General features: G+C 38.3%; 1 protein-coding gene across 1 annotated transcript in view; it reads right to left on the bottom strand.

Moving 5' to 3' along the window:
- Positions 1-12,456, bottom strand: part of m1ap (meiosis 1 associated protein) — a 55,760-nt gene that overhangs the window by 33,552 nt on the left and 9,752 nt on the right. The window lies entirely within an intron of this gene.

Genomic DNA, 12,456 nt, shown 5'->3' with positions numbered 1-12,456 from the left:
TGGTGCCAGAAGGGCTCATCTGAGTATTTTAAGAAACTGCTGCTCTATCCACCATTTCACAAAACTCAATCAGAAACTGGTTTCTACACTGAATTCACTGTACTCAGACGGCCTCCATAGTCAGCAGATCTCAATCCAATCGAGCAAATCTGGGATGTGGTGGAGCGAGAGATTTGTATCATGATTGCAGCTGCCAAATCTGCAGCAACTGTGTGATGCTATCATATTAATATGAGCCAAAATCTTTCAGGCATGTTTCCAGCACCTTGTTGAATCTGTGAAGAATTAAAACAAAAAAGGTGAACAACCTGGTACTGGTAAACTCCAAGTTAAGAAGTGCTGCCTTAGTCACTTTCCAGATAACTCACTAATATACAACAGAGGCATTAACAGTGACCCAACCAGTCTCTGCTGTTGAACATGCTGCAATGGCTTTTTAAGGTCTAAAAATCAGCACTGCATTGTAATTCAGATGTTTTTAGCAATAGCTGAATGGCTCTGCATTTCAAAGAAGCAAAATGTTGCTGGATTTCATTTTTACAACTTCTGAAACGTGGTTAAATTTAGATATGATGTCACTCCCAGATGCAAACATCCAACTTTGGAGGAAAAAGGAACGCAACATACGTCTTCCTGTATTAAACATCCTGCTGCGCTGATAGAGACATCTGTCAAGCTCTAGGAAGAGCACACTCGCTGATCATCTTTGGTTTGCGGTTAAAAAGGCATGAAACTACTCATGGGGTTAACAACTTAGTAAAAAATATCACAAATGATAATGTCACTAATGCAATAGATAGGTTGGGAAAAGAGACATATATATATATGTACAGCAAGGAAAACAGTGAAATTCACCCTGCTGTCCACTAATATTTAAAGCTTTCAGCATCTCTGAAGTTAAATTAATTGCACAATTAGTTGAATCAGTCTCCAGCATCTCAAGCTTGAATTTATTGTCTTCTTTTTGGTCTGTTTTTGTAGATGAGGGAAGGAAACACTACCCAGCAAAGACATGTAGCACAAGGGGGCAGCGGTGACAGAGTGTGCTTGTTGTATGAGGCATGGGGAACAATCTCCAGCATCTCCATTTCCTGTTTCCGTATTTAAAAACAGGCTTTAATCACCTCACCAACGCCGAACTAAAAACACTTAACAAACAAAAGCATAATTAATCACTGTGCATGCATAATGGAAGCCCTTCATCAGGGTGTTGTCACACAATCAGAGGCTGACAGAAGCTTATGTATGTGGCTATAATTGCAATATTAAGAAATGCATGTCTATGTAAAAATATCAGTACGTGTTCACTCTCTGAATGTAGTGTCTTGCTGAGCACAGTTAGCAAAAAGCTCTCTGCAGTGAGAATCTTAAAAAGTAAAAAGGCTCCGCTGGGATTCCCTGAGGAACAGCAGACTAACAACAGCAGGAGATGAGCTGTTCAGAATCATTATGTGAGACTATAAAATACCAAATGATGACATTTTCAGTGGGGAAAAGGTGTCACATTCCATTACGGGAGTTTTAAAGTGTATTTAGTTTAACAAGCCAACAGTTGCAAGCTATTGCATAGAGATACTTCAGATAGGAGAAGAAACTCAGTAGAAGTACAAACTGTTTGTCAGGTACGTATTTTTTTTTTTTTTAAGAAAACTATACCAGTGGAAATGTCTATTTTTGAGTCAAGCCATTCATATGCCAGCTATGATTCACTGAGAGGTGTAATTTATTTTTTATTTTTTTATCTGGGCTACATTTTTTTACTCACAGTGTCTTTATGCTTCAGAAGACAGACTCAGCACAGCTCTGAAATGCTGTAAAGAAGTCATACTGTGTCTCACAGCAAATCACCATTACATAACAGACCCATAACACTGTTACAGTTTCGTAAAGCCAAAAATCAGCAGAACAGCAGCAAACCCCTTTTCCTATAAAGCTAAGACTGCTGGAGTCAGTTGATTTGTGTTATTCAGCATAGTTTTTAGTTTCAGATATACGTATATTTTATGTAATGATGCATACAGACTTTTACTTGAGACATAACTAAAAGTGTACCAGAATCAAAGATATGCTAAGTTATGTCAACAGCCGCTCCAATCAAGATTTTATGTACCCCGTAGAAAAACAGCAAGAAAAACACAGACTGAGATATTAGCAAGATACAGCACAACACATCAAGTTTTAAAGCCTGTTATTTGTTCTAGTCCCACTGCATTTGCATTTAGGTTATTTGCACAGGGCCACACAAAACCGCACCTGCAGAAGTGAGACAGAGGGAACATTTGGCTAATATTATATTCAGCTTTGGTGTAAAGCTGACTGACAAAAACAATCAGATTTTTTACTTTACTTTTTATTAATCTATGTACATAATCACACTGATGTAGTTGCCAATGATTTTGCTGAGTTAAGTTAGAGTCATTTATAAAGCTGTGCGTTGAAGACCCTCTTAGTGCTGGATTCCCTAGATCGCACAGGTGTAATAGGCTATTACCTTCACTACTGCTATGAAGTAAATATATTCTTTAAATCTGAAGCTGGAGGTTATAGTGTCTCATTAAGTCTTTCAGGGACTAAGTTAAATCCAACAGAGTCTCAAGGTAGTTGAGAAATGGAAAATTGATTTACTCATAAAAAAAAGAAAATGGAATCTTTCCAGTGTAGATCGACTGTTGGTGACCTGGCAGCCTATCCCAGATATTCTGTTATACACATACACAAACATATAGAAGTGGTAAGGTAGAGAAGTTGTACTGAAATTTTCTAGTCAAAAAACAACTATATTGTCAAGCACAGAGCAGGATCTCATACTATTTGCTATTTAAAGTGTTTCATGTTACTTCATCTTGGCACTCTCGATTAGTGTTCCTGTTATTTAAATCTTGCCACACAAACTTCCCCTTCAATATCTTACAGTCCTTATAGAAACAAGCCGGCAGCATCACAAAGCAGTTATTTTGATCTAATATGTATGTACTGACTTAATCTCAGTGGTCAAATAAAGAATGCATGTATATAATTACCACTGAAATCTGACAGCAATACTTAGATTTTTCTCTTGTGGAATTGTCCAATAGATTTAAATGCGGGAGAGCCATTACTCTCTGTTTATAGCCAGTGCCTGTTGTCTAAGCACTGCATGATAACATGCATGGTATGCAAGCAGTAGCCGTCTGAACAGATGACAACACATAGGCACTTTATAACTAGTGATAATAGTCTTTGGGTAACCAACTAAATTCGGGAGATTAAATCCTCTATGCAGTCATACTGTTTGTGATTAAACAGGCCCAGAAACAGAGAGAGAGGGAGAGAGACAGAAAGATGGAGCTCAGATGACAAAGGTCCAGGTGTTCATAAGAGACAGATGGTAGTAATCTGTCAGTCTAGCTGCTCCAGATGGTGTTTTTGAGTGACTATGGGTATCTATCACAGAGGTGGCCTCCAGTGCCAACAGTGACTTTGCAAAAAACGAAAGGATTTTACTTTTCTCACGAATCTATCCCGATCACGATCAAGACTCGCGTATAGAAGTTGCACTGCACTGAAAACAACACCTAATATTAAAGTGTGAACAGAAACTGTTGAATGGGCTGTATGTAACAGACTGAACATGCACCTGCACGTTCTTTTTCTAAGGAACAAAGAAACAGCAACAGATGGATGAAGTCTGAGAGCTGCAGAAGAGTTCATATTTCTCCAGTCTGAAGGGAGGAAAGTGTTACCCTGTTAAGGCTGGCAGAAACATGATTTGGCATGCTGAATTCATCTTGGCTCCAGTCCATCATATTATCTACTCCTAACTTTTAGCAAGCACATCCCAATTGTCTTTGCTTTTGTCTGCCACAGACCCTTAAGATAACCAGTATTTTTAAACTACTGGGGACATTTGTATTTCATTATAAAACTACTAATTGCAGCTGTTTAGTAACGGATTACCCTGCTTTGCTCATCTACGACCAGCTCAATGGCTACCACATACTGTGACGGTATTATGGTTTACTGTGAGTACTAGAAAAGGAAAACAAACAAACAAAACAACAAAACAACAACGAAAAAAATCCCGGACTGGTGTGGAAAAGCAAACAGACTCAAAAATGAACTTCACTTCCTGAATACAGTGATTTTTATCTCATACTCTCTTTTTTTGGTGACAATCTCTTTATATACTTGAGCTCTATATGGTGTGAACCAGTCACATATACATCTACTATCTATCTATAGGAGGTTAAATAGGCGTGCTAACAATAGGAGTTTTGAGGTAAAGAAAGCTTTGCATATATGATGTATAGATGTCCTTCCTTAGCATTTCCAGGCTATGGAAAAAAACAGAGACAGAGAAACACATACAATTTACAGGTCAAGTTATCCTGTGTGATATCTGTTACATGAAATAATTACATGAAATAATTATTAGGTATGCATAAGGTGAGGGTTCCCCCTCTACCTTGGTTGGAGTTTCTTTTTTCCAGAGGAATCTTTGACTGGTCTCTCCTGCTTCTCACACAAAGGATGTAGTATAAACTGCAAAAGGCTATTTGGATTATAGTCAGTCAGCCTCCAGTGACCCCAATGTATTGGCTTCAATCAGGTAAAAAGTAAGAGGCTATCTGCCTACCTACTGATACCATTATCACCACCTGTCAGTCAAAATGTGGTCTTTTTTTCCTGTTTCCTTCTTCCTTCTATTTTTCTGAAATCAGGCCTTTATCACCCTTTATTTGTACTTCTATATATACCTTTGCCTCCTCCCCTCTTATTGGTGGAACTATTGCAAAGGAAAAATCCAATTATGTGTTACTGTATGGAAATGTGTTTATTATTTTTGGTGGGACTGTTTCAAAGAAAACATTTTCACTAATAGTTGTGCTTGCTAAAAATCTGTAAAGTTTTTCTCGCACCAAATCAGCATCCTTGGTATTAAGATGGACTGCCATTAGGGATGGGCGATATAGCCTCAAAATTCAAAATTCAATTTAATCACAAGACTAATAACAGTGAAAACGACATTTCTAACAACACCAAAAAAGGTTTTTTCAGTGCTTGCAGCTTGCATTTATAAGGATAAGTAAATGAAGGCCATTTTCCAGCCTTCTTTACGAATTACTTGTCAGGAGCTGCACAGTACTGTCACATGCTTCATGGCCTGGATGACTCAGCAATGTGTTTTTGCCTTAAGTGGTGCAAAGTTTGTTGTTACCAAAGTATTGTGCTTTTTGAAGGTTTTTAAGTAGCCTCCTTTTTAGGTACTAAAGCGTCATTGGAGTCTTCTCGTTCCTGCACACATTAGGGAACATAGATGCATGGCGTTGCTACAGCAATGGTATTACGATGTAACATTTATATAGTACGTAAAAATTTATTCTGGTATTATCGTGGATGACATGATGATGACACAGCCCTAACTAGGATTACTTTTTTTACTAAACAAAAATGTGTTTTCTCTTAAACAATGTTGTTCACAAAGCCAACATCCTGAGCCTTTTGCTCTGCAGGCATTTGAGTGAGAGGAGTGCCATCTAACAGCTTTATGAAGACCCATTATAATTTGATCAAGGCTTTTTAGCGGAAAACAGAACGACCTGTTTTTCTATCTTGCGTCAGTGACATGTTTTTAAAGCTAGGAACACAAACAGAAACAAACAAACAAAACCCCACAGGTCTATAGAACAACTTCTACAGTTTTTGTAGATACGACTTGTAGCTCCAACTTTACAATCAGTATCTTGTGGGTAGTGCTGGAGCAATTTACCAAGATTTTACTGTCAGTTACACAGAATGCAATCAATATGGTAACTTTAGCTGCCAATTCATTTGATCTTAACATCTAATTGGTTGATTTGAATCTTCTCGCTCTGTGATTGGTTGCTACTTTCAGATAAAATAGTATGTTTTTTTTTACTATTTGCATCTCATCGTGTATTCAGTGCCTGTATGTGATTTGAGTTACGAGCACCCGTGTTACTAAATGCAGTGATCTGATTGGATTCAGATCGGAAAAATCTTTAAAACTCTGGCTTTGTTCACAAAAATAAATGCTGCAAATTTGTCCAGTAAAAATACATGGTCAGTTTGAACTACTACATTAAGAAAGGTGTGTGTGAAATATTCATAGGAATTTGTTGTGGTAGGTGTGTGAAGGCCTTACACTTGAAACTGAAATGGATTTACATACATTTTCTCCTCTGCAAAGCTATTCATACATCTGTCTGTCAGTGCCTCTAATAATTCATAATGTGAAAATGACAATTTCAGCTCAGCCAAACAGTTGTCTGAACTGGAGGATATCTGCTCTGCTGCCAAAGAGGCATTTAGATCAACTGGCAACTGGTCACCCAACCAAAATCCATGCTTGAGTCCTGGTAGAGGGAGTCCTGCAGAATACTGTACTAGCAAACATGCTTTTTTAAACATGTCACATACTATATTATTTTGGCAGACTTCAGCCTCATCATCAGACTTCCCTCTACTGAAACCTCTGAATGGTCAGTTAGAACCCATATTCTACAAGATGCCACCATTCTGCTTCTCTCTGTGTGTAGTAGCAGTGGTGTATGATACTGCAAAAAATACAGTTTGGTTATCACAGATACTCATACTTGTAAGTTATAAAAGCAGTGTATGCAGGGGAGAGCAGTGGGCCATGATTTATGAAGTCTGCATCATCAATATACTTCATGTGGATATATTTAATGACAACTAGATGTCTGTGAATTTTGTTTTCTACTGTGAGTGTGTTTTGCTGTATTAATGTGTTTGTATGAAAAGCACTTTAGATCAACTTCTAATGTGCTACATAAATAAAAATAACTTGACAGTCACCATAAAAGGGTATTATATTCAGACATATTTATACTTCAAGTTTCAAGTATTTTTCTTTTTTATTCAATTTCATTAAAATCATTCATGTAGTATGTTTCATATGGGTTGAATATATTATTTTAATGTCTGAATGCAGTTTTTTTAATAGGTAGTCAGTCTGGTAAAGTAACAGCTTATGATGACCAATAACACTGTGGTAACTAACCTTAACTAATGTTGAAGAGTCATGATTGAAACATTACTTTTGCCACTAAATGAGCTACCTGGATATTCTGTGTATCTCTGACAGGACTCTGTCAGTGACCTCTGACCTCTGTGCAGGGGTCTAGGTGTGTCTAAAGGATTTCCCTCTTCCTTTGTTTCTTTTGTGGCTTGTTTTGGGGAAAATAAAAATTTATTTAATAAATCAGTAGTGTTGACAAAGTAGGAAATTTCTTTCATACATATATTGCTGTTTGCACTGTTTTCATTAACAGCTGTAAAATCTTTCCACACAATGCTCTTCTTTCTCACTCTGCAGCCCACATGTGTTTTGTCAGTGCAGCTGAGTGACCGCACATCAGCAAAACACATCGGAGCCGGAAGGAGGGGGCGGAGCATAAAGTGCCAGCATGAGAGGAGCTGTGTTTGCACAGACAGAGCTACTTTTTCATGAAACGCGAATGACGTATTGAAAATAGAGAAACAAACTAAATCATCAAGCTGGTCACGTTAGTACTGATTCGACACCAATACCAATGTTGGCATCGATATTATTGACATTTGGATCAAACCGCCCACGCCTAGCGTGCAGCTTAGTGACGGTTGTCGTTTGATCAAAAATACAACTATAAGAATCAATTGCAGGAAGAGTATGTAGCTAGGTATGTGTCCAGGTCTTTTATAGATAGAACCTTCAATGGAAAAAAAATGACAATCTTTCACATTTCAAAGACAGACAGTAGAGGAAAAAAGCGAAATGCATATAAATGAGACAGTGTCGCAGGCTAGCAGAGTAGCGCTAATGCACTAGTAACTAGACAACAGAGATAAGACACAAACAGCAGTGTGGTTTCAATCCAATATGGCAGCAAAACATGTAATAGACACACCAGCCCACCGTGTCCATTTCACGCTTTGCCTTTCTAAAACGTGAAATGGACACAGAAGTTGCAGTAAGCTGCAGTAACAGTAAAGGGGGATATTTTATTTCAAGCCAAAATTAAAATAACCACAGGAAAGCTTTAAACAGACATTATTAACACATTTATGTGTAAATACATATTAGTCATCTAGGTTAATCATTTCTGGTGATTAAGGATCCTGAAATGTACTTCAGACCTTTGTGGCTGACAGCATCGCAGCTCAAATTCAGTGAGCAACAACCCGTTCTTTCACAAATGCTTGTAAAGGCCAGGTACTCGATTTATACCTGTGGAAATTGGACTGAATGGACACTACTGTCAAGCTACACTATATTCTCAATGCACCATTTCGCTCAAGTACAGCTTCACTGAACACAGTTGTAGTCTTAATTTGCTGAATGGAGGTTAAATTGATGAGTGACATAAATTAGGATACTTTCATCAAACTCTGACGTCAGTATTAAAATTACTTATAACAAAAAGGCTCTTTTAGACTGTTTATTAGTGAATGAAATGAGTAAAAAAGCAGCCTTTCACAAAGGAAACAACCATCTGACTTTGGTTTCATTATCCTGTGTATGTACTACTTTGAAAATGCAGCTGGAAATATGGTTTGCAGAAAATGTCAACTTAAATGTCAAGTTTACAATTACAATCATATTTGATAAAAATCAGATTGATGCTACCAATGATAAACACCTTTTCATGTTTCAATCTAAAACACACACTTCACTAGATTTTAATGTTATGCATAACATTTATAATAAACTGACATCTGACATCACAAAATAGTGCATCAGATTGGTGCACTATTTTCCAGAGACGAATGATGAAGGATGAGATGCATTTGAATACAGCTAAACAATGCCATATAATTTTTTGCTCATCAATCAGCACAGAAATAATTAGTTTTCACGCCTGACTATCTCTGACTATCCCTTAGGAGCAGCTGCATTCAGAGTGGGACAGCTTGTTGACTCTGTTTCAGTCAACAATGTTGCTGTTTAGCTGTGAAGAGGAAACCAAAACCACTGGTGCCATAATCATCCCTGCCTCTGTCTCACTCCGTGACCCATTTCTGTATCGTCTCCCTGGTGCTCAGCTGTAAAATTACAGAACAGACCTAAGATTTAAGGACACACTGGTGGAGTTTCAACAAAAACCGGATGCTTATCAAGGCGTTGGCTTACAGCCACTCACATATCTATACTTTCATTTTTCTGAGGACCATTAACTCAGCCCGCTCATAACCTTGACTGTAAAACCTAATTGTAACAGTTAAAAAGTGCTCGTAAGTGAGATTCAAACAAAATCTGGAACACTTAATAATTGTGTTTGAAATTGAGTGTCAAGGTGAGAAATCTTAACAACTCCATTAAGGGCTGATTTTACAGCTGTAAGGCCAGATATAATAATAACAAATACTGCTTCTCAGGCACACACACAAATCCACACACACAGAAAATGACAGTATAAATCTGCCGCATGCCCTCTCAGACATGATATAAGACAACAAGTGAGAATGACAAGCGAAACAGAGACAGAGTGAGGGAAAAAAAATAGTTATGGTTTTTGTTTTACTTTGTACAAAAGAAAAATGGATATCCCACCCACTTCCTGCACTATGCTTCACTCTGTGGAATAAATAACTGACACATACACACACACACAAACAGAGCTAAAACAAATTGTCTGGTGTTGAATGATGCGCCCAGATTCAAGAGTATCAACACCGCTTCCATATGTGAAGCGGGGCCGGTGTCTAGCCGCACACTGCTTTTTGTAACTGAAAGTGGAGAAATGACAAAAGAAATCGACTGATAACTGAAAAGGTACAGCAGCAGTATCTCTCTGTGTGTCACTTCTGAGCAGCTCTGCATTTACTACTCCGGGTTAGACCCCAACAAAGGTGTCAGAGCAGCAATCAACCAGTCACACTTCCACTAGGGTGTTCAACAGAGTGACTAAACACAATTTAGGACCTCTTAGAGCATCCAGTGAATGTGAGTGGAATTCATTCTGGCTAGACACTCAGACTTCTTATATCTTGATTAAAGCCTGCTTCGGTTTTTCAGCCAGATGAACTCTGAGGTCAGTGTAGCTCTTGGATGAAGCACTGACCCCATTCCCTTTTCTGTGCTGGCTGATTCTTATCCAAAACATTTGAGGTTTTCCTGTTAGTAAGAGACCAAAATGTAACACATTCATGACAAGGTTTATCATACAAATAGAGCGTGTGATGTATTATAATCTCTCTCTTGCTTTATTTAGAGAAATTATTGTATATATGTTCTGTTACAATAGATGCTCACATTAAATTTGGCCGGAGTCTCAAATAATGAGGTCAGGCTAAAAAATCTCTGGTTTTCTCCTACTGGATCGATATGATGTCATTTACAGCACATATCCCTAATATGGTCGCGTCAGGTACGTAAGCCCCACCTGCTGTTCTAATCTTCTTGTTTATGACGAGCAGCCAATAAAAAGAATTCTGGTCTAAAAGGCAGCTGAAGGGTGTGAAAACAACTTATTTAAGACAGAGGATGAAGTAAGAGGATGCACCAAGGCACAGTATAAGATATATAAAGATTATTTCTAAATGAATCATGGAAAGCTACTCTAGTCGAGTCTAAGAATAAAGATATGGAACTGTTGAACGAGCTGGGAATTACAAGCCCCTTTTAAGTTCTTTAATTAAAACAAATAAAATAAATCAAACATTGCTCTTTAAGCGTGATTGCACAACAATCGACAAGCACAGAAGAGTGGAACCACTACGAACTAGTGGAACCAATAACTGTGTGTGTAGACATTAGGGTTTCAGCAATCCTGCCCACTCTACTATGGAAAGAATAAATGCTAACAGCTTTTTGTGGGACATCAAAGGTCTAGGAGGACCACTGGTACTGATATATCTCCGATGATGGAAGCCGTAGTATCATCAAGTTAGAGTGACTGTCATGTTTCAAACACTCTGTGCTATAAACACTTCAACAACACTGCAGAGGAACACAGTGATGTATTCCCAGTGGCATCCTCATCAAAGTCAATCATCAAACTGCAGTAACTACAAAACCACATCTCCAAGGCTCTTTCCAAACATTTCTATGTTGAATGGCATTGCTGTTTGATTAGATACTGGGGAGAGATCGGAATGAGTACCCCCGCATATTGATCAACAAATACAATAACACAAAAACACAAAAAAGTGTTTACTTGAGGCACTGATTCAGGGACACTTACCTTGTGGTTCCTCTAGATTTTATTCTAAATACTTTTAGTTTTAAAAAGCGCACATGTAACACACTATCCTCTCTTTCACCTGACTGCCTGTGCAAGGACTAAGTACCTCTGTTTTTTAAAGGCCGCTTCACGCTACATTGACTCCATGGGGAGCAAAGGCCTCACGAGGACTAATGGAACAAAGCAACAACGTTTTTCCTTAGATATTATATAAAAGCTGTAGCAAGGGATCAGGTATAAGAGCAATTTTGCAGGCAGTATTGCATAACTGATATAACTGTGTCGGATGAGTTAAAGGGCTCAAATTATACTGTACATGTTTACAATAAGTTACATTTTGCATGCCAGTATAACATGTATTTGAAGTGTCATAATCTAAAGTCAAAATCTTGTTTTTGGTAAACAAGATTTTCTGTATCCAACTTCCACCAGTATCATGGGATATATCCTAGTTTTGAATATCAAGTACCAGTTTAATGTACGAAATTGAAAGTAAGAATAAAATAGGAAGTACAGAATTTTGTCTCAGCCCTACATATATCATGAGGAACTCATGTTAAAAATATGGAAGTTAAAAATATGAAGGTTAAATTTTCAGTGGCTTTATTAAAAGTAATAAAGTTGTGGTACAAAAAAACAATTTCTGGAAGGGTCAGATGGGAAGCACTGGTTGATTTTTCATGGAATGAACCTTAAAAAAACCCTGTAACTTCAAAATAATGTCTCAGTTTTTCTACATTAATTCAGTCTACTCTCATCACAAATAAAAAGACTGCATACTATATGTTATTATGTTGTAATATATTCCCCACTCGCCCCTGAGGGCGGTCTATCCTCCAAGCTCGGGTCCTCTACCAGAGGCCTGGGAGCTTGAGGGTCCTGCGCAGTATCTCAGCTGTTCCTCGGACTGCGCTCTACTGGACAGAGATCTCTTGGATGTTGTTCCTGGGATCTGCTGGAGCCACTAGCTTGGGAGTCCTAGTGCTCTGCTTCCCACTGGGACCACCTTCATCCTCCACATCTTCTTGAGCCCTTGGTACTTCAAGAGCTTCTTGTGTTCCTTCTTCCTGATGTTGCTGTCATTCAGTATGGCTACATTTATCACTATGGCCGTCTTCTTCTGCTTGTCTAACACCACTATGTCCGGTTGGTTAGCCACCACCATTTTGTCCGTCTGTATCTTGAAGTCCCACGGGATCTTAGTTCAATTATTCTCAACCACCCTAGGGGGCGTCTCCCATTTTGACCTCGGGACTTCCAGGCCATACTC

This window comes from Oreochromis niloticus, linkage group LG3, assembly GCF_001858045.2.
Source record: "Oreochromis niloticus isolate F11D_XX linkage group LG3, O_niloticus_UMD_NMBU, whole genome shotgun sequence".
NCBI classification, from domain to species: domain Eukaryota; kingdom Metazoa; phylum Chordata; class Actinopteri; order Cichliformes; family Cichlidae; genus Oreochromis; species Oreochromis niloticus.
The sequence above is the reverse complement of the archived record's forward strand: the minus strand, read 5'-3'. Positions and strand labels throughout refer to the sequence as shown.